A 27,030-nucleotide genomic window follows, 5' to 3' on the forward strand; every position below is an offset into this window, starting at 1 on the left:
CGACTGCGGCGGGGCGGCAGACATTTTGGCCCGTTCGGCGTCGCCGCAACGCTCCCCGCCAGGCGTTTCCAGGCGTTTCCAGGCGCGACTGCGGCGGGGCGGCAGACATTTTGGCCCGTTCGGCGTCGCCGCAACGCTCCCCGCCAGGCGTTTCCAGGCGTTTCCAGGCGCGACTGCGGCGGGGCGGCCGACATTTTGGCCCGTTCGGCGTCGCCGCAACGCTCCCCGCCAGGCGTTTCCAGGCGTTTCCAGGCATGTTCCGATGCCACGTGTCTTCATGTGCGTGTGTGAGTGTATGTGCCATTGTGCCCGAACGGCGGCGATGCGACAGCAGGGGGTCACCCTCTCCTTCCAGTCTTTGTGCCCGACCGGCGGCGCTACGACAGTGTGCGTCACCATTAGCTCATTGTACAATCACGTGCTCGCCTATTGAGGGGTTCCTTCTTGCCCTCAACTGCGAGAGTATAAAAACAGCTGCCCCCGGACGCCAAAAGGAGGGCTCCGATTTCTTCTGTTGAGTAAAGTGCTCTCCCGTCTCTCTACTTCGGTCAACCTGACCGCCAACTCTTTGCGATGTTAAAATAAACAAGTTGTTTTGTTGTTACCAGTCGACTCATGCTTTGCCGGGACCTTCGGATGCTTCCAGTTGTACCCCAGGCCGCCAGGCCAACGCTACCCTTGGGGCTTGCGACCCAGGTACAACCACGGGCGTCAGCGCCGAGTTCCCAACAACCGATGCCATCGGTGGGATCCAAACAGCTTCGTGGTGTCGTTTTTCTGCCGAGGTCTCACCGTGAAACTATAATATAACTTCGCAGTCGTCTGCCACGAATCGAAACACCGCGCGAAAGCGCGCTTTACAAAGCGCGAATTGCCGGAAAAACATGTTCGACAACTCATTTTTCTCCGCTTACTCGTGTCGTCCTCATTCTGCTGAAAAGCAATTTGCGCGTTCCTCCGCCCCCCCCCTTCACCCCAAACAGCGTTCGCACCGGAATGACGGTAATTCACAATGGCTTGTTTACCGCCGACACCATTGGTATAAGCTTGTATATGTTTAAAATGCTCGACCTTCCCGCCTTGCGCTGACGGAGAAGCCCAGTTCGGAGCATATGTATGATGCACACAAATGTCACTTCTCAGTCTCTGGCTAGAGTCTTGGCGAGTAACGAGTCAACGGAACGTCGAACTTCGTCTTCTTTTGCCTTGTCCATGAGTGCGAATCGTTAGAAGACTGTACGTGCAGACCCAACAGACACTGCGTGTGGCCTGTCATTCGTCACCTGTGCGCGTGTGCAGACCGCGTAGGAGTGCGCGCTCGCCTCGAGGTCGGCGGCTGATTACCTGCGCTGCTAGCTGCAGATTGGATATGTCAAGCACAACGCATAAACGACTAGTGTTTCCTTTATTTATGCTTCTTTCTTTGTTTCGGCTCGTCCATTATCTCGTCATGTTGTACCACATACATAGTACACTTCTGTCCTTGCGGCCAACGTCGCTTTACTTGTTTTCGTCGTCCTCTTTTGCGTAGTGTCGTTTCCATCGAACCGAGACATTGCGGGCAAGAATAGTGCGATTCGAGAAGTTCGGCTTTTTTTGTCAGTTGCAACCGCGCACACTAATCGATAATGAAGTCACAGGAAGCTTCACCAGAGCGGCAATACGGGCTAGTTGATTGGCGATCATCTGATGGCAGCACTATGTGTATCTCTTCCATGTTCGTCTATCATTTTACGCGCTGATATTAGATGACAGGAGGACGCTTAGGGTACATTATTTCTTATGTCCAATTTAAATGTTGCAATAATAAGGAAGAGGGAAGGGAAAGCGGACGAAAATATAACCTGGTTTAGGTGCGAGCCTTACCCCACAATTTTAATTACGCGTGCGGTGCTTTGCTGCTATAAAATGTGCAGAAGTATTGTCGGAAAACATGGCGTAGTACTTGGACACGTTCCGGCTTGCCGGCGGACACTGCCTTCGCTCCTATCAGCCACTGTGCAAGAACTTCACAAATTTTCCACCTATTTTTTTTTTTTGTGAAAACTGAAATAAGAGGAAACAAACGGACATTTCGGGGGGGGGGGGGGGGGCTTCCAATACAGTATTTTTTAATGATCATGGTACTGCTTGGATTCACGCACACTGTTGCCTGATAAGAAGTCGTTAAACTGGCTTTCGGCTCTTCATTATTGAAGGGTTGTTGCAGCAGCTCTCGTACGTTGACCGCGTACTAAGCTGTCAATATTTTCGTGTCTGATAGAAGTATAGTTAAGAAAGTAGTAGTTCATTGAGCTCTAAATCTGTTTCTGTGCAGACATAATTGCGGTAAACGTTAGCAGCTTGCTCAACTTCCGCGGCGAGCATCGGCCGCTACGGTACTCAATCACATTACGCTCATATACGCAGTATGCGTGAAAAATGAAAGGGAAAGGAGAAAAGTTAAAGCAACGAAAAGTATGAAAGAAGACTCTCGATGGAAACAGCGTTGCAGATTTTTGAGTAACAATTGCTATTGCACTAGCTCATGAGCACGTCATTATACTGGGATTTCACAGCGTTATTATTACGCAATATAAAAACAAATAAAAGGTACACGCCGATGGAGAAACGCTACGTCCATGATGCAAGTACACTAAGATTCTCACAATGAATAAATAATTGTCTTTGCAGAGCCACAGAGGGACCTTGATCGACCAAGAACGTATGGATGTACAGCCCAATGACATAATTCCGGTATTTATTCCTTCTGTGATAGACCTGTGCTACTCGGCAAGACAGCAACAGCAAACTCCCTTTGACGTTGCTGCATGTTTGACTTTATTCACACAGCCGTCAGCCACCACGGGCTGTCACTCACGGTACCAGCACCCGTGAGGAACGAAGTTGTTTAATTGGTCAAGTAAGAGCTTTTCTTCGCCAGTTAATCTTAGGAAAACGGGACTTTGGCGACGTTGGCTAGGCTCTCACCGTCGCTAGTGTCTCGTTTTCGACGAGAAAGTGATGGGCCCGCGTTCTCTTCTCACGGACCCTGATGCCGTGACAGACATGGAAAGGGGCGCAAGACGGCCATGCCAATCATGTCAAAGGAGCCGACCTGTTCACGACATGGCGCCCGCATCGTCCTGGACTGCCTCAAAAGTCCAGGCCTTCGATGCTATTGTCCCTGCGGTAGTAACACCAAGACCGCCGTCCATGCGAGGGTTTGGCTCTCAGAGTTCTACTGCGTTCAGCGTATGGGAGGCCTGAACTTCCAAGTTACTGTCAAGAGCACAAGTTTCATGGCTCTAAACATCGACGCTGGCTGCCTGGTCATTGGTGGTGAGCCTGTTCTTGTCGCACCTGTGAGTTCGCAACTAACCAATTTCGCCTGGCTATATTATTATCCTTCGTTTCAACGTCCTGGTTCAGGCCCGCTAATGATACCACAAGGTTCCGTCTGTCAGCGTTGGTCTCATAAGCGTAAAGCGCCGGGTTCTTTACGGGCACCCGCTTTTTGCCCGTCGAAGTGACCAACACGAACACGACCTCCAGCTGCGTATACGAATACATGGTAATCTAGTGGCGTTGTAAATGGCAGACACACTATAAGCTTACAGCGTTTGTGTCGTCGGCGCAGCTCCAATGGACCAGTACGCGGCTTTGTGTGCAGCACCATTTTGTGGCCGCTTTTGCATCCAAATTGAATGGAAGTGACCGTCCCTGTCGCAGTTTAGGGGATGGCCACCTTACCGGGATGTGCCGGGTGCGGTGTTCCTGTAAAACTTTCGTATTTGCATGCATTGTTACAAAGAAAATTCGGAGATGAATGCCAAATACAAGCGACTCATGCACCTAGCACATCAGTTAAAACAGATCTCAGACCATTCGGAAGCCCTAGGGATCTGGTCCTTCACTGCCCGAAATGAACCCAAAAATTAGAGTATAGATTGGGAAGGAGAAAGTATGCGTGAAGGCGCGAGGCAACGTGAAGATGAGCGGAGCGAGAGAGCAAAGCGTTAATCTGCACGCACAGCGTCGGCCTTCCAGAATTTTTCGCGAACCAATGCATTGCGCGGAGCCGAAGTGGGCGCTCCTGTATATCTTACTCTGTGTCCCGGATATAGTGAAGCGCTTCCAAAGTCCTGGGTAGATTTCGGCCATAGGCAAGCAGACACCCTATAGTACTTCCGCATGGTGTGAAAGCTCCCTTATACAGCTCGCTGTCGTTGGTGTACGAGTTTCTCGGATTGTTATACATCACATAAATTTATGTTTGTCGTATTTGGCTCTGTTTGTTCAAGCCAACACGAACCACGCGCAACTAACTAGCCTACTTTGAAGTTTTGATTGAGACATCGGCCGGTGGCCGATCCAAGCACCGCAGCTGACGTGGGTCGACGCCTCGCGCATTTCGCGGCCTGTCACTCAAGCAAGCGGCGTCTAAACGCGGCTCGCAGGCCACCCGCCGACGCGCATCAAAAGCGTGCCGCAGCGCCGAAAGCAACTCGTTCCAAGATGCGAAAGCGCTGCCTTGGATGTGCAAGCTCGCCTGGCTGGGTGGGTCTTGTTAACCCGTAATTGAGTTCATCTTGAGGTACACTCCTGCGGGCGATATTTTCTTGAAGTATGAAGAAGCATCGGCGAGCCTTCGTTCCTGCGCAGCGTAGACGTAGGCGAAACTTCTGCGCTAGAGAATGTGTTAGGCTGAGGAACAAGGAAGGCGTAGACTATTGCAGTGGAACTTATACTGACGCTGCACTCTGTACGTGACGCTGCACTCTGTTCTGCTGCCCAGGCCCAGCAGGAATATACGGGGGAAAAAAGGAATTAATGGCAATTTGTTTGGAGAAGAAACAGCACACCATGTCCTTCAGTGGAAACTTTTAAGAAAGTGCACTGGAAATAACGATGCTCATTTTGCAGCAACACATTGATAGCGCCGGCTAGTATGACTAAATGTGTTATTATAACTATTTTAGTCGATCGCCTTATTGTGTATGTCGCAATTTTATGATTGAAGCCAGTCAGTGCTCAAGGCATATCCGTGCACTTATTGGGACTCATGTGGCGCTTGCAATACTCTCTGTATATCTACAAGCTAATTAACAGAATAATCACGATGCACACGCATTGTTTACTCCGTTACCACATTGGAATGTTTTTTGGGTCACGTCTGATTGCTCATCTAGATTCTAGCCCGAAATCACCGGTGTACATGTGCACTAAGGAATAAAATCATTTTGGTTTGGTATCACAAAAAAAAAAAACATGCGGAGAAATGCATTAGCGCTCGACTAATTTTCCCCGATACAGCGTCCATCACATAGTGCGGGACTAGAGGTAAGTAAAGGACCAGTGCATTTTTGCCTTAAGTTGAGGCCCAATGTCTCGAAACTGAAACTGATCCCTTGTAAACAAACGCGATTAGAGCAATTCAATTCCGGAACTGTCGTATCTATCCTAAATTTATTTATTATATAAGGTTAAATCGTAAATATTTGTTATTTAACCAGCGATCAACACACATTTACTGCCACGCCTAGTAGTGGGTTCTTGAAAAAGAAAGAAAGAAATATAGCCACGGCACAAATATATATCCACAGCACATACACAAAACACACTGCAAAATCTTACTGTTCCCATTTGCAGTACATCTGCTCGAATCAAAGCAAATGCAGGCAGTTAGAGATTATCGTCAGTGAAATGATTGCGCCACTTTAGTCAAAGACTACAGGAGGCAAAAAAAGCGAATAAGTCAAGCATATTCCCAATGCAAGCGGGAGCCCTTTAACTGCGGAGGTACTTCCAAGCAGGGATGTTCAACCGAAAGCTGGTGGAACGTCTACCACTGGCGTTAGGAAAGGTGCATCTCGCCGCAGGTGAGGGCGTTGAAGATGCCGAGAAGCCGAACTTCACGTGAAGAGCAGAAACGGGCACGAGCGCGCGCCAGATATACACCTTCGGAGGCCGTGCCCCCGTCCGTGGAAGGCGCCAGGAGTTGCCATTAGCGGCGTCTTCCGTGACCCTCAAATAAGCTGTCGGCGGTGATTGACAAGGACAAACACCGCTGCTGCAACCCCGCTCCTCGAAAAAGGCGGTTGAAGAAGATCGCACATTCGCGGCTGGGGACGACGAGTGCCTTGCTCAGTGCAGGGAGGGAGTGGGGGTGGGGTGCAAGAATGTATCTCGACGCCGCCCGTTGTATTAACGCGCTCGCGCCCGCGTTGAACGTCTTCGTCATCCTCCGTGCCTTCACCGGGCGCCGTTCTGCGAGGCGCGGCGAAGGGGGACGAGCAAACAACGCTGCCCCTCGAGAGAACTCCATGGAGCTGCGAAACGGGCGGGCGAAAGAATCAAGATGCGAAGAGGTGCCACCTTGTGTACAGGGACGGGCTGCTCACGCCTGCGGTAGCTTCGGAATTTCGCGCAGCGTGAGCGATTGTGACGAGCGGAGAGCGGACCAGGCGTCGACATGCACCTTCTACTTGTTAAGAGAGGGTTCGAAAAATACCCTCAGCGTGCGCCAGCCATTTCGCTCTGATGCGTTGCGACGGAGGTCATGCACGACGCTGATATTGCAGCGTTTCTGATATGGTGTCTCTTATGACGACTCCTTTGTGGTCGAGCTTTTGCAACGATGTTTTCATCGTTACCTGAGGAAATTAACAATGGCGATTTTTGTTAGTTTGTTCAGGAACGGAAAGTGTAACGAGGCGAAACGAACAATGGTGAATAATTTAGTTCAGCCAGATTCTGGAAAAGTATATTGACGTTCCATTTAGCATTTATCGGTGCTGTATATTTTCGTAGTGCCGATAAGAGTTGATTGAACATTAGCCCGCATTGACCAAGATAGTCAGGTCGTATTTGTCGAAACAGGTGCTAAGAACAGGACTGAAGCTAAATTCACATGGATTCGCCCCTACTCGCCTTCCATTCTACTAATGAGACGTGCCCTAACGCAAATAGGCCGATATTAGACACTTTTAGACGGTCGTACGCAGCATGCGTACGTAGTACACAATACGTTGCGTACGCGGCAAAAGAAACGCGCCGCAACAGTTTTAGTTCAACGCGCCTGGGTATATACTCCACAACTAGATCGACGTGTAATATAGGAGGCGTAAGCGCCTATTGGATGCTTTTCAATGCCACTATGCGTCAGAAGTCTACTAAGCTTCGCTAACGACGTAGCCTCTGCGATCGCCGCGCCGGACGGTCGCGGAGGCCATGGTAACTGCCACAAGCATTCAAGTCAAGCCGCGGCGTTGGCGGTTCGCATTGTTTGCGTCTGTGCTTTGCGTGTCACGCAGCAACCCGCGCATTACGCACGCATCAGTGAAATTGATGCGTTCCGTTCGGCGCAAAAGCGCTTCTCTCCCGGAGCCTTGTAGCTCACGCAGGCTTGTTACGTACGTCCAAGTAAAAGTGTCTATTAGCTCATTTATCCAGAGAATACTCTTGGTGAAAAGTCATTGTCAATGTTTATGTAAACAGAGTCGACGCAAGAATACAGATGATTTACCCGCAGATAAGACAAATCTGTGTGCGGATGTGTTCGTGTGTATACCGTGCTTTGATATTTTCTTCTTTCTTCTAATTTTTTTTTCCTTGAGTAACGAATTTTAGACATGGGGATAGCCGGCTATGACGTAGCCTTCATTTCCATCTAAATAATAATAGAAAATCGATCTGTACTGCGGAAAAAAATATAATCCTACAGGCTCAGAGGCGGTGTTTATGCCGGCCTGCAATAATGCTATCACCCACGAAGTATGTTGAATTCCAATAAACAATATTCAAAACAAAAACAGAAAGAGCGAAAATATATGCCCGATAATTGCAACCAAGTGAACGGAAATCGGCCTAACACTTGCTGACCACGTTTAATGGTAGCGTGGAGAAAAGTAACAGCAGCCGATAAGACAAGACACTGTGGGCAGTATGGCTGAGTAGACTATCAATCTTCTATAACAATGTCCTTCACTCGTGTGTATCTATGTGCTGTATAACGATATTGATCGGTTAAAAAATAATCATCCAGGACTTGTTGTTGATTGGGGTTACAGACTCCTTTCCAAGTAAAACTCCTTCTTTATTGGTATACTTTGTTATTTAAATGCGAAAGAATAAATGGTCCTCCTGTGGCTGCGAACTGTGCTAATTGCCATGATTCCTTTCCCCTCATTCATGCAACGCTTTTATGTTGCTCGACGTTCTTTCAACGATCTTTTATGTGTGTGTTTTTTTTTATTGCTAGAATTTCAAATATCATATATATATGCGAAATCCACGCACCATGGGAATCGGTGTGCGCGAAGCTTTTACGAGCGACCAATGTAAAAGGCGCATCAAATCAAGAGACGCGCAGCAGATTTCAGTGTTGAACACGTCCCTGAGTCACGTGATGGACGCGCAGTATATTTTGGCGATGAACGCGTCCCGTAACTTCTATCGTCAGCTAGAAGATGTGCGTCCTCTCGATCTTTATGAGTAAATAGTTGTTATGCGACTCGCCTAACAGGCCAAGCGTCTCAAAGCGCTGGCTTGCACGAGGGGAAATTTGTGAAGGGGTTTTGTTCTGCCTTCTTAAGTATGCTTCTAGGCCCTGATGGTAAGGGCATCCGCCTTCTGAGCTGGGGAACCGGGCTCGGAACCAATCGTCACAAATCTAATTTCCTTGTGTATGCAAAATGCAGAAAGATCGGTCCACCGACCGAAACTGTTGGGCAAATAAACCGAAAATAACCGCGCAGCTGTGCTGCTTATCCTTATATATATATATATATATATATATATATATATATATATATATATATATGTGTGCGTGTGTGTGTGTGTGTGTGTGTGTGTGTGTGTGTGTGTGTGTGTGTGTGTGTGTGTGTGCGTGCGTGCGTGCGTGTGCAGTAGCGGAAAAAGACAATGTGCATTTTCGATCCTAAATCACAGTAGATCGCTCATACACAGTGTGTCCCAACTATCATGCAAGATATAACTATCACTATCATGCATTTTCATGCATCAAGATATAAAAATACTCAGATTATTTTTTTTTCATTCGACATAATTACATCATTAATCTCATTTATTTAATTAATCAGAGAGAGAGAGCAAGCACAGAAAAGGCAGGGAGGTCAATGAGACGAGCACCCGGTTTCCTACACCCTGCACAGGGTGTGGACGAAAAGGGAATAACTAGAGGAAAAGAGGGAGAGAGTGAGCACTAAGTGCGCGTGGGAGGATGCACAGGGGCACTACAAACAGTCTTTTAAGCCGGTGCACTTCAAGTAGTGTGTGCTAGTGCACGAATCGCTTTTCGTGTCAGTGACGGGTTTGGCCGCGGTCCGAGTATCTTTGACTCGGCATATCATATTGACCGCAAATAAAAACGGGGACAGAGGGAGAGAACCGCCCGTGCTGTTTATGTGTTCTCTCCCTCTGTCCCCGTCTTTATTTGAGGTCAGTATGACATACAGTAAACACCAACTAGGCCAATGTGAAGTTCTTTGACTGGTAGAACGGTCTTGAGTCTAATCTGTTTAAAGTTGTCCTCAGAGAGAGGCGTTGTACGTCGTAGCGAGGGTAGCTACACAATAGGTGCTCGATGGTTTCTTCGCACCTACAGGAGTTGCACATCGGGTTCTCGGCCATTTCGATACGATAGGAGTAGACGTTCGTAAACGTCACTTCGAGCCACAAGCGGCACAACGGTTTTATTTCGCCGCGGGAAAGGCTAGATGACAGTTGTAGCCGTAGCATGGAGTCTAGTTAATGCAATCGGCAATTGAAGGCACTTGAACTCCAGAAGTCTTGCGACCTTTTGCGTGCAAGCAGGCGAAGTTCCCTGGCAGCGTCCGACTTCGTCAAAGGTACTGGATTCGTCTGGGTGTCTTGGTGGGCTGACCGGGCTGCCCTGTCAGCAAAGTTGTTGCGGACGATGCCACAGTGAGCAGGAATCCGTTGAAGGATAATGCTGTGCCCTGTTTCCAGAGCACGGTGATGTATTTTCCTGATGTCGTATCTCAACTGCTCGTGAGTTCTGTGATGTAATGCAAGCTTGATGCTGTGAAGAGCTGTCTTAGAGTCCCCAAATACAACCCATTTCTCTGTCGGCTCTTTGGTGTCTTAAATAATAAACTTCTCAAATATTCTAATTAGATGAACAGTGTGAATGAGAAAATTGTAGAGCAACATGAAAAACTCCCGATACAGCTTTGTTTTGCTCAATACGCGCTACATAAAAGTGTTTTTCCGAGCGTGAAAGTATCCCACGAGAACACGCAAAATTTCCACGAGCTGGCCGCTCGAGGTACTTAGCGCTGCCATGGGGGCGACAACCGTGACGACCGCCAGGTGACGCGTTTGTCGGCACCCCTGTCAGAGGGGAAGCTGAGGGCGTCGGCGCTGGCTGTGCGATTCAAAACAAGTTCGCGTACGGCAAACGACCATCGGTTCACCGATGTGATCTGTCGCATCTAAAAGACCTGTCTTGTTAGACGATAGCGTTGCGTACTTCTCGAGCCGGCACAGATATGGGAGCGCTTCTGCAATGCCTCCCGTGCGCGTCTAGATGCAAATAAATAAAAGGAGCAAGCGAAGGCCATCGAACTTAACATACGGCTAGATGGAAATATATCTACATACGAACTACAAAGTGAGGGAAATAGTCAAAGGAAGCGTATCTAAAGGAGCAGCGTAAGTAAGACCGGGACTGTTGAAGGATACGACACATGCGCTAACTTCAACAAATGGTTTTATTCGAAAAAAGGCACAGATATACACATATAAACACCCACACAGATTAGGCTCAAATCTTATAGAGTTATCCTTTTTGAATGGTGATGAGCGTGCGCATGGCCTCTGTGCTGTTCCAGCATCCTCCATGTATATATACTTGCGCCCTGTTTCGAATAAAACAATTTATCGAAGTAAGCGCTGTCCGTTTTTTACTCGCCCTATTTCGTGAAATACTTTATACAATCAAGGCCCAACCCCTACGACACTCATGCGTAGGCGTCTGCATAGGCAATTAAACGCTACTTTTCTTCTGAAACTCGCGGGATCGAAAACTACGCAGGACAGCCTAACCGCCGATGGTACGCGCGGGTCATCCGACGGCAACACACTGACTTGTTATAGGATAGCACGTGTCGTACATCACAGCAGCAATCACTTTCGGCCATGAGGATATGCCGCGGCAACGAGATGAGCGATGTTCGAGGTGACGAGGTCGTGCGGCGTGGTCCTGGCAAACTCAACAGCGGTCGAGGTGACAAGGCAATGCCGACACTCGTCCGTCATAATTTGACCAGGCGTGACGCGCACAGGCTCGGCTGTGCCGCCCGCGCGGCTTCGACCTTGTCAGTCGTGGGAAAGATTTCGAACATGCACAGTCTTTTGTAAGTGTTGCTTGCTTTTCTCATAAATTGAGACGGTCAAGCAACCGAGGCACAAAAGCAGACCGAAGGACCTGTGGCCTGCCTATCACGTTCTGTTAGTGCTGGGCTGTGGGACGACATCGGGCTGTGCAATCAGTGCTAAACGAACCGCAATACATCAGCAGGGGGGCAAACCAGGGAGACCTAAGCCCGGAACCGACGCTTCGACTAGGCGACTTCTCTTTTACCGATCAAGGAAATCGCCTTGTCAAAACGTTGTCTCCGGACCGGGACTATCTTTGTTCCCCCAATGTGGATCAATTGAGGTCTTGTCTTTCTGCGGCCTTTCTGTCTTGCTTATAATCAACCATGCAATATTAGAAAATGTCCTGCATAGACCGTATCGAATAAATGCTTCTTGCAGTGCAAACAATTTCCTTACAGAAAAGAAGGAAAGCTTTTACCTCAAACGCATCAAACACGCAATCACATATTTTGTTTTTTAAAGGCGAACTTTCTCGTCGTAGAATTGCGAGCTAATTTAGGTACGAGCTTAGTGAGAAAGCATATAGTCGCTACTCTAAGAACTCACCTTATGCCTCGAAGAGTGTTCAATACTCCATCCAACATACGCCTTTAGAGAAGCGCTTTGTTCAAAGATCATCTGCCTAGGAATCATATTTCTTTTGTAAAACGAAAGGAAAACCATTCAGGCTTCCGCTAGTTTGCTTATTGATGCTGGTTTAGCAGCAGATGCTGATATTTTTGTTCAGCGGTGGTCATCGTTTGTCTGAATGCTCAATGTCGCGGGCTGTAGCCAACGTGAGGAATTTCCTTATAGCGTTTATTTTTGTTGTTGTTCCTGGAAAAGTGCATAGCAAAGTCAAGTAATAAGGCTCTCGTCCAAGTTATGAAAATGTCTTACATTACTGAAAAGTACCTGTGATTGCTCAATCTGATAAATAAAAATTAAATTAATTAGTATCCGCGTGTCGTTTTGCGCCTCGTGGATGCAGAAATTAAGAAAAAGAAATGAAAGAGAGTGAGAAAGAGTGAGAGAGACATAAACAGGATGGGAAAGGCAGGAGAAAGAGCTCCCGAAGAGGCAATTGCTCTAACTTACCCAGCTTTCAACAGATTAGCTTTGGATCACTGAGTGTCCCCCTCTCTCAGTGGTTGCATTGTTTACTCTTTTGTAAACAGCAAAACAAATAGAAAATGCACGCCGCAGCCACAACTCTAAATCGTAGTCCTTTACCTCGCTAACCCTTCACCCCATCGAACGGCCCCGTTTATTTCGTACACTCACTCCCACCGCTCCATCTTCCACGCAGACGCGCCGGCACAAGGAACGAACTTCGCCCACCGAAAACTTTTATCGCCCTCTTCGAGAGCACCTCTATACTTCGCTCCTCGCGAAGTCTCGAGTTCTAGGCTAGCTTGGCGCGCGCACACTCTTCCTTGCCCACTGCGCGTCACAGGCGCACCACAAAAGGCGGTATTATGGGTCGTGCGCGCTTTGATGGCGCGCTTCGAAGCTCGCGCGCCGCCAGCGGCCGCAATCGATTGGCCGTTCATTTCCGCTACTGGCCTCCGCCGCCGTTCAGTCACATTACCGCGCCCTCGCACCGCCAGGGTCTCTCCGGTCAGGTGGCCCATTCATCACGAGCCCCGGGGCCATCCATCACGGGGCCAGATCTGCGCCAATCTGGACGGCACGTCGGTCCTCGTCGCCCGGCTACAGCCCCGCGCGAGGAAACTCTTCTCTCCCGCCTGGACGACGTTGTCTCTCGCCTCGCCGGCTTCTTCTCTCACACCGAGTATAGTGAGACCGACGCGGCGTGAATCTTTTCTTTCGGGACTCGAAGAGTGCCAGCGCTGCGAATGTAACCTAGCCGACACGCATGCATGCTCTGACCTACTCCCGCAGCATGATGTCGAGTGCAACGACAGTATAGCTTCTTCAGGCTCTGTGTGCTCTGTTGTGCACGCCAAGATGGGGTATCAAAAGAAAAAAAAAAGAACCGCCTAAAATAATTATGTATGAAACATGTCGCATGTACCTTGAAACTATTCCGATTGGACCTGTGCTGCCACTTTGAATAATGTTTGAAGTGTTTCGCTAGAACAGGTTCCACAGAAGATGGCTGGGTGTTCGCTCTCGGTCAGCTTACTGTCGGGTATCAGGCTCCACTCTTTCATTCTACTTAATGATGTTTTGCACTAGGAATATTTTTTAAGTGGCTCTGCATAGGTGTTTTACAGCAGTTCCGGATACGAAATAGTTTATTCTCTGATCAGATGCTCCTGGGTAGAGACATCTCGCATGGAGTGCACATTTTGTATGCCCCGAGAACGCTGACAGAATAATTGAATGTTCTTATACATTTTTGCTGCAATACGGTTCTAGCAAATCTCGTGGGGCAAGAAATACAAGTAAATTGAATTTTCGATGGACACAAATAATTGGCGCCTGGAGGACACAGACTAAATGATTTTAGGCGTGTGTAAGGAAGGGCGGTGTAATCTCTAAGTCGACGCAATAATTCCACTTGTGAGTACAGAAGAACTTCTCTCTTACAACCGTTGTCTACGCTTTCATGTCCATCAACCTCTGAACAGGTACGTGTGCCCCTCCCCCCTCCACACACACACCTTTCTTACCCGATTGTGATCAAACTACGCTGTATTAGTTTTGTTCAGGTCGATATGTACGAGCCGCCGCTATGCATAAGTAGGTGCAATACATATAGACAGCAAGAGGTACGAACACTGATAACTAATAACAAGTCATGGTTAAACGCAATTGAGCAAAATCTTGTACTATTTTTTCTATGGTCGCTATGTACAATGGCCTCTTCAGAGAGATTTAACTATCCGCGCAGATGAGACAGAAAAGAGCATGCCCTAAGCAAGAATCCTCCTGGTTAACCCTCATCACGTAACCCACAGTTGGCTAATTCGATATTGCTCATTGCAGTGCGCTACAAATGTTTCCACAATGCTTAGTTTGCGATGGCTGGTCAATGCGGAGCAAAGTTTCTTTTGAATGCTTAATTTTTTATAGATGAATTGACTAGTACAAACAAGTCGATGGCATCTATAAAGTATACATAGAGGACCGCCCTCCGTCGCTGTTTGGTTATCCCACCATTCCAAGTCTTCGTCCCCTTCCGGCACGTCCCCTTCTTCTTCTCCCCTCTCTCTCGTCTTCATGCTCTCTTCCCCGCGCCTCCTGTCACTGATCCGCTGAGATTATTTAACGCGAGGGATTATTCTGAGACGTTAATTAACACTGTCGAAAATGGGGTCTCCTTGCTCTCTGCTACCTCCCTCTATCGATTGGCAGGCCACGGTGGCGACGTTGAGGGGAACGGGAAGCTAGGCGCAGGAAATACCGCCCTTGTTACGACGTCATTTGCTTCCGTCGTCCCTCGCTGCATCTTCTTACCGTGCTGCCGGCGAAGGTCGTATGCTTGAATGTGGGTACGAGTGACTTCTTACTCTTAAGGGCGCTCAAAACAGTTCATGGCCGGAACGGGGTTAGAGATGCCGGCAATTATTCCCGTGTGAGAAGCTTCAGAGGTGTAGGTCAACCAATGGAATGCGTTGGCGGACTAGTTGGTCCGAATCCATAATTACTTTGTTTAGCGCAAAACAACGGACACGTCGTCTCTCTTGCGTCCATTGTTTAGCGTTGAACAAAGTAATTACGGATTCGCAACCAATGGAATCTCGTAAGTATGAGTGCATAAATGCAACGTTTACAACCTCTTGGACCTGGTCGGGGTGCGAAATCCTTGTAAGTTTGCAGTGAGGCAAATAGATTGAGCCCCAGAGGCATGCGCATCTTGCGCTTGTTGACGACGGTCTTTTAAAATTTTTCATGTGCCAGTTTGCCACCACATGCCAGAGGAAAGGGAAATATAATATTGCAATAATTGTTTCTTAGTCGACTGGAGGAAATCCGAGATAGAGAAATGTAGATTTATTCAACGGTCGAGTGCTCGCGAGCTTAACAGTAGCAGACGTGCAGTAGCTGCAAGCGCCCGATGGAGGCACGGCGTGAAGAATAGCTCTGTTTCGACTAAAGATGAACAGGGGGAACTGAACCGTGCACTATGAAAACAGGAGTCTTTTATTGTTCTCAAAATTATTGCGACAATTTAAATAGTTATCTTCAGGTCAAATCTTTTTAGTATAGAAATGACGTAACCAAATACTAACCTCACAAAAAACGAGCCTTTTTCATATTAGTGCACACGTGTGGGTTATCACGGGACAAGTACAGCCGTGTAGCGCCTTTAACAGCTTCACCTTCATGCTGTTTATTTTTTTTTTTGTTCGATAATGCCGTATGCGTATTGGCCTACGGCGTCACGTGACAAGATCAACGGCCCATTTAAAAGCCTGCTTTCCGAATAAACATAACGCTTAGGCGTCGCTCCCATCCGCGGCTCTAAGGCCTGCGGCCTGTCGGCTTTCTTTCGCGCCTGACGTCAAAGCTGGCAAGGCTTCTGTTATCGCAAAAGGTTCCTCATGACACCGCGCCTTGCCTCTGACACGCTGCTTTCTCGCTTACCGCATACTCGACGCTCGGTGCACCGAAGTTCAACGCTTAAATTCCCTGTCGGCACGATTGCACCACCTTCGGAGTGAGTTGTAGCCGAAGGAGGTGACGTGGCCTCGTGAGGAAGCAAACCCTTCTAGCGGCACGTGGGCTGATCGAATTATCCGATTAGCCGATGTGTTTGTATATATTAGCAGAAGCTAGATGGTGGGCGAGTTGATTTAACATACTTAAAGAAAAAAAGAGCGCTACAAAGACGCGGGCTATAGAAGAACGTACGACGGAGGAGCGACTGTCCGTCGTATATGTTCTTTTAGTCCGCGTCCTTGTAGCACTGTTTCTTTTAAGTTTGTATCGATTAATTTATAGCTTGTTTTCGACCAATTCTTGCCAGTTAGGCTGTGCGTGACTTGGCCCCGCCAGTGTATATTGTCATTAGCACTCTTGAGCGAACGCAAGAACGATATGCTAGATTTGTGTTGGGGAGTTATGAAAGCAAATAGATTTCCACAGCATTGAAAGGTAAGCTTAGTTGCGAGTATATTTATCGAAAATGTGCCAAAAGGTGGAATGGCTGCAACGGTGCTGGTCGGCTGGGATGACCGAGCTAGCATCGCACGAGACATGGAAGCGCTGGCGTAGATTATAGCGTTAGAATAGTGCACCACCGAACGCGATGATATAGTGGCTCATTTGCGCCGATGCGGCTTCTCTTCGGAAATTTTTAAAGGCGTTTCTTGTCGACTTGCACGCATGCGCTGAAAGGGGGGTAACGATTGTTGTCGAATAATTGACCGTATATTTCTGAAGCTCTCTCGTAACTTTCCGTGACCTTTGCTTAGCATAATTCGAGCGCATATGGAAGCTTTCTAACCAATATATTTGTGAGCTGCATTTGCAAGGTACTGTAACGCTCGTAATGATCTTTCAAATACTTGGCGCTTACATGCTGACTTTGTCTCATAAGAGGTTGGTTTAGTGAGTGGCAGCGCAGCTTGGACAAGTTTTGCCCTAGTTTATAGTGTCTCTATTCTTGTTGTTGTCTTCCTGCGTCATTTATTCCCGCGTGATTCTGCTGTAGTTCCACATTGGCCTCATCATCAGGTTGGTCAGTGCGTTCCTTCTTACTAACACAATGAGGTACAGTGTTCTGGTCTGATCCAGCCATGTACACCCGCGAGCAAAAGTATATGCGGGCCACCGCCGTCGCCGAAAAAGAAAACTGAATTTCTTCGTAATTAACATGCATAAACCACAATTGACAAGTGCACTAGAAATTTTCTAATATCATGTTCGTACTCCAGTCCTCAATTTCAAGATACATTCGCTGGCAGATGAGAAAATGAACTTTACCGCGCAATCCCTGCTCCCTGTACTTTTGCTCGCGGGTGTATATACCTCGGCTGTACGAACGTTACACGAGTACGGCACCTCGAGCGAACGAAATTGGACCAGGCGAAAACGCATGCAACGTGGGCTAGTCCACGGGGTGTGCCTTCTGCATATTTACGAGCGCGCACTAATTTATTTCGACACCTGGAGCATGCGCGGCTCGCGATCTCGCCGCCTTGGGCGCATAGTAGCCGGGGTGCAGCGGGAGCGCCCCGTTCAATTAATGTAGTCGGCATCGCTTGCAGCTTGCGGCAACACCTCGAGGTGGCAAATAGCGCGGCCTGTCTCTATAGCTAAACTCATACACAGACTTCCGCGCGCGGCTATGTGTAGTGCATGCAGGAGCTTCCAATTACAGGGATCTTACGCGCGAAGCGAACTCCCCGTTGATTAGCGTGCTCCAATCAAAACTGCACAGCGTGCTATGGGGAGAGGCGCACAACCGGGCTTGTTTATGCTAACGCCAGACGGAAGGAATGACTGGCTGCAGCAATGGGGGGACCTGCCGGCCTTCCCGAAAGTGCTAACGGCTGAGCGGGCTCTGCTGGCGAGGCCCTGATCTCCTTTTGGTCGTCGCTGTGATTATCCTCGCACCTTTTAGCGCAACTGCGATCCCCGCGGATTGAACCTGACGGTGCGAGCAGTGCAGGGGGGGTAGCGCGTCGGACTTGTCTCTCTTAATCCTGTCGCCCGTCCGTAGCGCTTCTCACGAGAGACCCCCGGGCGGCTAATGACCTCTTCCTAATTTAGTCCAGTGATGAATTGAGGAAATGATAGAAATCCTAACAGATCGGCGCGTAACCAGTTTAATCACCGAGAATAAATAGGAAAGGCGGGGAAGTCTATTGCAGCCACCTACTTACGTTGTAAGGGACGGTATAGGTCGCAGAGACGGAGGAAAAAAAAAAGAAAGGGCAACTACGCGCGATCGCTTGCACACGCACGAACACACAAGCTTACTTGCACGCATTAACACATTTACGAACAGACACACACAGACAGCCGGAAAATGCTTTCTGATCTAGACAACCGGCTTACGTCTGTGTAGCGCAATTTAAGGCCTTTAGAAGAAAGTATAGTCGCACTAAAGCCATCTTCCTTGTCATGTGTAAAAATTGTGATACCAGAACCTTTCCTTCTTATAAGCAAACTGACTTGCCGCGGTATACCTTATATTCGCTGAGCTCTTAGCTCAAAGTCGTGGTCGTGGTTTGATCTCTGGCGCAACTGGCAGGCAAAACTTGCACGTCATCGGGCCGTTCTGAATGAACGAGCATTTTTGCGTTCGGCCCCCGCTGAAATGCAACCACCGCAGTCGACGGCCGTCATCTTTTCCTGGAGCGCCGCCGCAAACCTCTAGCCACGGCGTCACCTCGTCGCCATTGTAACTAAATGGCCTCGTCGTATTTGGGACTGAATGAGTTCGACGGAACAGGCTTTGTGCCGCAACACGACACCGCCAACCGGGTCGGCCGCGAGCAGGGCGGTTGCCGCGGGAACGTCGTCGGGGACCCCTTCCCACGCGCCGACCAAGACGCAGGACAATGGCTACCCTGCCGCGCTATCCGGGTCAGCTCCGAATTCTACGAAGCCCCTCTGACGTCGGCTCCGGACCGTGCACTTGTGTGTGTGTGTGTGTGTGTGTGTGTGTGTGTGTGTGTGTGTGTGTGTGTGTGTGTGTGTGTGTGTGTGTGTGTGTGCGTGCGTGCGTGCGTGCGTGCGTGCGTGCGTGCGTGCGTGCGTGCGTGCGTGCGTGCGTGCGTGCGTGCGTGCGTGCGCGCGTGTGTGTAAGCCGTCCCGGGGAGAGGCGTCGTATTTACAATGACTGGACGAACGTTTCCGTCCCCTTGGAATCAAGGGGGGACCGAGTGTTTATAAGCCGCTGTTGTGCGGATGCTCGTCGTCGTGCTGTCTGCTCGCCAATGTACTCGTGAGCTGTGTGCTCGTTTGCTGTATACTTCTTCTTGAAGGCTCCATTTCGGAGTCACGCTAGACTGTGTAAATGTATCCCATGTTCAAATGTCAATTACTGTAAATAAACCCTGTTCACCTAGTTCCTCCCAAGTTCCTCTCTACGACCTTCAACCCTTACAAATGGTGGCAGCGGCGAGATCGTCCGACAAATCTAATACTGTAAGCAAGCAGTGCCTTGTCTGCTGTGCAAATGAATTCTCTCGCTCTCGCTCTCTCTCTCGCTTTCTATTTATGCCCCTCATTCTATCCAGGCGTGAGGGATGGTCAACTTGAAAAAGTCTACATAACAACACTACATTTCCCGTGTGTATTCCCAAAACATCGTGAATACGTTGCAATAGCACGTGTACGGGTTTGTGGGCAGAACAAAATAATAGTTCAGTCCAACGGCACTATCACAGCGCTCGGATACTGCCCATATTTTAAATTTTTTTAAAACTGAAACAACAGTTTAGGGCTAGAAAATGGGTTTTCCTTGTTCGTCCGTCCATTCTGTCACGTTGACGACGACCGCTGTTGTCATCGACGCCGCAAAACGACGATTCTTATTGTCCTTACAGCATTCGTCATCTTCAGCTTCACTATCGCCACAACGTGAAGAAAAATAACTATTCCCCATGACAGATTCCACCGGCACTTGAACCAAGGCCAGCGAAGGAATGTGTATTTCGGGGTCGAGCGTGTTAACGACTGAAATATCACTCATCTTTTCTTTTATTTAATACAGGGAAGCAAAAGCGTAGCAGATGCACTAGGCACATCATATGTCAATGATCAGGCAAAGCTAAACACAAATCAAAGAGTCAAAACCAGTCAAGAGAGAGAGACAGAAGAGAGGGAAGAGGCAGAGAGGTCAACCAGAAGGGGAAATTTGGTTTGCTGCCCTAAGCTGGGGTAGAGACGGGAGGAGGAGGTAAAGAGACAGGAAAGTAGAAAGAGATAAAGAAAGGGAGCCCAGATACACAATCGCAGTCGGTCATTATCACCGCATACAAGCACCACACAGCACAGTAGCACTTGTAGCACTATAAACATAAGTTCAGACTACAGCCGCCTGTCCAAGTGTCTTGTCATTAAAAAGTGCAGCAGCGCCCTCGTCGCCCTCCGCTGCAATGGCTTGTGATGTTTCCTCATCGCAAATTATTTCCTCTATAAATGTCTTTGATCAAAGCGCGAGTCAAGAAAGGGACTACAACGTTCCCAGACACTGCGCACAACCCGCGCACTTGAATTGTTTGCTCCTGGAAGACGGGTTCTTTCTTGATCGCGGTGGTTTGCCAGTTCTATCTATCGTTCTTGCTCTGCCGAGACTATGCACTTCAAGAAAAAGAAAAGGAAGAGAGAGAGCGATATTGTATGGCTAGGTTGTGTCTTCTGTCACACAAAGCACCCGGTAGTGCACTAGGATTCTTTTCGAAGTCTTCTTCCACTGTTCCCTGTAAACATGCCCCCCAAAAAACTCCATCGCAACAATAAATAAAGCAGTGATCAATAGCTTTACGCCTTTTACACAATCCTCAGTTTGTGTCCCAGGAAACAAAGCGTCCCTTACTCTTCTTCTGTGTCTTCGCAAGAAGTTTCGAAGTATAAAGTTTAAACAGAGATGATATGCTACGGAAGACACGCACGTTTTCTTAACGCGATTCAACGCGTCAGACAATTGACAGTTACGAAATGAAATACGGTATACTGGAATGGGAAAGCACACATCAGTAAGATCCTTAACCAACGTCCTATGACATGACCTAAATAAATAGGCAGTGGAAGATAGAAGAAATAAAACAGCATCAACCATTTCCTTTCGGCACCCATCCAGAGAACAATTTTCGACGAAGGGAGACTCAACAAGGGAAGGCAGATGAAGCGACATACGAGGCTGGAGTATCTTGGGTAGAAAGGAATGCGTATAACCGCGAAAACACTGAAAAAAAAGACGAGCATAATTCACATATAAACAATTGTTCAAGGCTAACCTCACCCTTTTCAAGTGGCGGAAACAAGTTGTATAGTCGCAACGGATTTCACCCAGAGCACCGAACAAAGCAGGAGAACATTCTGTGGAATAGTTTAATATTTTTCTGCGCACAATGGAGGACTTGAATCAGATACATTTTTAGGTGCCAATTTATCGTTTTGTTGCTGCGAAATTGCTATATGTGAGCTCTCGCTCAACAACAGTGCTGTGCAACTAGTGCAAGGCTTTGGGCCCCACGCAGACTCTGAGATCAGTGACATCTGTGCATGTATTTCGGAGGTCATAAAGAGAACGGCTGTAGTCGACGAGGATCACGTTATGTGCATGGCATAGAAGTTGTTCTTGATAAAATGACGGTGTGTTCGCGTGCAATTCGTGGCTTTCATGCTCGTGAAAACAGCCTCCGCGGCACAGATGACTCATGCATGGCAGTGACGATGATAAGCCACATCATCATCATCATCATCAGCCTGGTTATGCCCACTGCAGGGCAAAGGCCTCTCCCATACTTCTCCAACTACCCCGGTCATGTGCTAATTGTGGCCATGTTGTCCCTGCAAACTTCTTAATTTCATCCGCCCACCTAACTTTCTGCCGCCCTCTGCTACGCTTTCCTTCCCTTGGAATCCGTAACTCTTAATGGCCATCGGTTATCTTCCCTCCTCATTACGTGTCCTGCCCATGTCCATTTCTTTTTCTTGATTTCAACTAAGATATCATTAACTCGCGTTTGTTCCCTCACCCAATCTGCTCTTTTCTTATCCCTTAACGTAACACCTATCATTCTTCTTTCCATAGCTCGTTGCGTCGTCCTCAATTTGAGTAGAACCCTTTTCGTAAGCCTCCAGGTTTCTGCCCCGTAAGTGAGTACTGGTAAGACACAGCTATCATACACTTTTCTCTTGAGGGATAATGGCAACCTGCTGTTCATGATCTGAGAATGCCTGCCAAACGCACCCCATCCCATTCTTATTCTAAGCCACAAGCGTGGCACATAACCGCAGTACAGGATGTGCCCAGAATAACGTGGTTCTTGGACAATTATGTCAAACTCATCGACAATGCCAATTCCAACAGCGACGCGGCAGGGACAACGCCACCTAGTTTGCACGGTAGCTGACAGGAATCAGAGCCGCCAAGCGCGCCATATAACAGCACTGGAAATGTATAGGGACAATGAAATCGCTCAGATCTCGATAATGGCGTTGTGCCATTTCACTCTTGGCATCAGTTGTAGTAGAAGTTTCGACCTCAGAATTGATAAATCTCCAGGCCAAGCCTTGAAAACGAGTCATCGAGCCTAAAGAGTACGAAGCCTTCAAGACACCTACTGCCTCCTCACCTGCGGCCTAAATATTGGGTTGTTCAAAAACTAAACAAGAAAAAGAAAGAATGCTTTAGGTAGACTGCATATTTGAAGGTCATCTGAAATGCCACACTGCAGTCACGTCACGCCCATGTATGCTTGGACGTTTTCCAAGGGAACGATGGAAAAAAAATGTCTGACTGTGTACACAGGCTCTGTTTTATGACTGTTTTAAACAGGTTGGCATGAATCAAGATTATCCGGATACAATATATGCAAATAGAAGATATATTGATCCATCTCACAAAAAATAAATTAAGGTTACCATAATCCTTTCAGCAAACAGCTGTAAACCAGCGTCTCCTAAAGGCATACATTTTAGCTCAATGAATATGGACTTCTTAAATGTGCTTGTCCAGATTGCTAAAGACTGTTCCCTGGGGGGAGGGGGCGGGCATTCTGTAAGAGTCCACCTAGTGAACTGTCATTTCAGCCACTGCTGATTGGCTAGGGCCACTCGTCTCCTCCTGTCTCGTACAGCTGCATCCAATCAGCAGCAGCCGAAATCGACAGTCCACTAGGTGGACTCTTACAGAATACCACCCTGTCATCATCATCATCACCAGCCTGGTTACGCCCACTGCAGGGCAAAGGCCTCTCCCATACTTCTCCAACCAGCCCGGTCATGTACTAATTGTGACCATGTTGTCCCTGCAAACTTCTTAATCTCATCCGCCCACCTAACTTTCTGCCGCCCTCTACTACGCTTCCTTTCCCTTGGAATCCATTCCGTAGCTCTTAATGACCATCGGTTATCTTCCCTCCTCATTACGTGTCCTGCTCAAAGTGACCACCCTGTACGTGGTCCTAATCTCCCAACATGCAGTACGCACTCATAGAAAGTATAGTAGATCACAAAGCGGAAATAGTCATAGCCTATTTATATAATCTGTATAATCTCTCACATAATTATAATTGCATTTTAAATTATGTCATGAATATTTATTATTAATCCTAAATGTTACTTTGCAATATTGTATTTTAAAACAACCGCGATCAAACAGACCCTCGCTTAACCGCTAGGTTCTTTTCCTGGGGTGCTATAACGTGAAACTATTCCAAAATTTTCTATACCAATTCTGTAATCAGCCCTCCGCGAATGATCAAAAACCTTTTTTGGACCACCCCCCCTTCACCTGTCTGTCACTGGACGCCACGAAAACCACGATAGCTCCCCATCTGATATGAGTTACACACTGATTATGCATGATTTGGCCAAACAAAAAAAAATAGTTATTTCTGATTCGGCGTCTTTTCACCATTAGCCCTCGGCTATTGGTCATAAGTTTTCGGGCTGCACCCACTTCATCTGTTTGCCACTGGACGTCACAAAACAGCAAAAACTTACCGCGTCAAAGTGACGTGTACGCGTTAAAGATGCTATAATATGCCGAACAAAACTGAATTTTCTTCTGAATAGCAGCAGGCTGCCCCGTTCTGAAAGGAAAAAAAGATGGCCGCCGCCGATCGCTCAGGCACTGGCAACTCGCACTTGCCGGAGATCATGGGTTTATTGCGTATGATAAAACTTTTTGCGTGGCCGCGTAATCTTTCCGAGCGCTTTCAGCACGTTTGCGACCTCGTTCTGCCAACTCTTTTTTGCTGAGGATCCATTTTAGCTTCATTCTTAAGCTTCCGTTGCATGCCATCGAGACTTTCGACCAGCCACCGCAAGCTAAGTAGGGGGATGCGGACCAATCGCAGTCGCCGGCACCACCTTCTTCATGCGGTTATCAATTTTCAGTGCCGTGGCTCGACCCCATTGTATCCCCTTTCACTTGATAGTGCTCCTCGCCTCTTGCCAGCCAATTAGATAAGACAAGCCGCTCAGTATATGCAATGTTATTCGTTTTCAAGCAAAAAAATAAGTGACCTCCTGTGAACTAGGAGAGCGTTTGATTGGTCCGTTCAGAAAACCCTGCGGGTCACTGCCCGATGCATGCGTCGGCGGTTACGCAAATTTGACGTCAGTAGATTGGAATAAAAACACATTAGAATAGTTTTACGTTATAGGGCCCCTGTACCTCCTAGCAGATGAGTGCGATTATTTGAGGAATGAGCACGCAAGCAATAATGAGATGGCTGTCTTCAATGCGGGAGAATGCTGCGCTGTCACAGCAAATTAGCCGAAGAACTCACTGAAGTTTTCTCTCTCTCTATCTAATTTTTTTGCACGTTCATGCGTAGTAGCAATGCAAATGAAAGCGATGTGGCCAGAAGCAGGAAAAGGTGGGAGGCCAGGTGAAGCTTAATGAAAACAACTCATTCCGTGTGGGAGTGCCAAATTGGTTTCCTGTATTAGGCAGTTAATTCCGAACGTCCCACTCGAAACCGGTGTCTGAACGCCCACTGCACACCAGCATGGCTCCTGACGCGGATTAATTATAAGGAGTCGGAGAAAATGATAGTCTTTTCTCTTACCTGGACAGATAAGGATGAACTCCCGTGGCTGTACTTCATTTATCGCTTTGTAACGCTGATTTCCTTGTTTAGTTTTCTCGCTCACGCTGCTATTCATGTTAAATAACTGAACAAAATTGGACGAAACACGCCGAAACCCTATGAAAGGTACAGCAAGGCACAACAGAAGGCCACAGCAAGTACGACGCGATACAACACAACAAACTCGCATTTTGAGGCACGTGTTCGTTTTTTGTGTAATTCATGCATTGTAGTCCATGTAGTTTAGATAACGCTAAAATGAAAAAAATGAAGATATGGCAAAATCTTGCCACAGTTCTGCGTATCTATAGGAAGTTGGTCGAAAGCGAGAAGATAATAGCGAAAAAAATAACCCATGACAGGGCTACCACAAAATCGGACCTTGTCGTATACATTTCGGCCAGGCTTCATTGTCACAAATATTGAACCATCAGGCAATACTCCTGAAGCATATGATACTCGTCGGACGCTAATTTCTCATCAACTATTATCGACAAGGTTCAAAACGTGACGTCACATTCCGTGGAGGTAAAAAAGGAAAAAGGAGAAACTTAACTGCGGCGAATTTTTCTGGGACAGGAACATAATTGACGCGGCCAAGTATTGAAAAGCTTGCTAATACTACTGTTGAAATGTGCGAACGCAGAAAAGTGCATTCCGGCAAAACTCATCGCACGATAAATGCCAACGTTAGTTTCGTTATCATATCAGCATCTTCGCGACACACCGTATTGTCACCGGCGATAGACGTAATGCATGAGTCTTGCGTGAAGTCCACGGTTGGTGGGTGTATGAATAGAAATATATACGCTGAATAAGATTGTCCGAATATGTATGTCGAGGGTTGACTTCCACTCAGCACTAGAAAAATTGTGAAGGAATTTTATTTCGTCATTTAAGAGCAGCGCATACCGACTGGGCACGTACCCAGGTGACCCAAGTTGGCGTAAAAAAGGTTTATCGAAATGCCGCAGACACCCAATGGTACATACCCAGCGACCCAAATTGACGTGAAAGAGGTTTCATTGAAGAGCGACACATGCCCAGTGTAACGTACTTAGTGACCAGAGCTGGTCTTACAGGGTTGGGTCCGCACGTGCTTCCTTCAGCACAGCGGCCCGATGCCCGAACCATTAGTCCATGGACTTCCCAGTGACCCAAGATGGCGGTGAAGAGATTAGCCGAGGACAGACGGGCAGACAGACAGGTAGACAGACAAATAGACAGACAAACAGACGGACAAACAGACAGACGAAAACAGTGCAAACAGTGTGAATTTCCCTGAGAATGCTAATCCCATTAAATGTGAGCGAGGGAAGTGTCAAGGTACTCGTGTATACTTTTTTGCGCGCATTACGACGTCGATGCAGCGCTAAGCACTGTAGTGCGGGTAGAAAATACGCCAACAAATTGCTGTGTTGCGTTGGCACTTCTTTTCTCGAAGCACAGTACTATTTTCTTCGTGCACTTTGGTGCGTTGCGCTGCTACTGTGTCATCAATTTTGAACAGGTTCCTTAAATCACCATACCGATGTCTGCATTATGACGGTTTAATTGAAAAAAAAAATAGTCTGTACCAGTGGGGTGACGAACGGTAACTGCCATGCAGGAATCTGGAAATGGTACAGCCGACAAAAGCAGACCAGGGCTAATAACGATAATTAATGCTGAGAAATACCAGTGTGGGGTATGAATGTGTGGCTGCGTTTGTCGTCTCTCATTCATCCACCTTACACTGAGCGCCGTGTATAATATGTGTGAGTAGAGTTAAAGATTTTTTCAGCTTAAGAAAAATTGAAGACTCGGAACTCGTGTCATGCACTTACTTTATAAGGCGGACGTGTGATTTTGCAATACTCACAATGCCGACATTAAAAGTAAAATACTGCGAGCGAAAGTCAAATCTGTGGTGTTCAATGCGGCCTCTGCAAGATGCTGAACCCTTCTACCG

This window comes from Dermacentor variabilis, chromosome 5 (assembly GCF_050947875.1).
Source record: "Dermacentor variabilis isolate Ectoservices chromosome 5, ASM5094787v1, whole genome shotgun sequence".
Classification (NCBI taxonomy): domain Eukaryota; kingdom Metazoa; phylum Arthropoda; class Arachnida; order Ixodida; family Ixodidae; genus Dermacentor; species Dermacentor variabilis.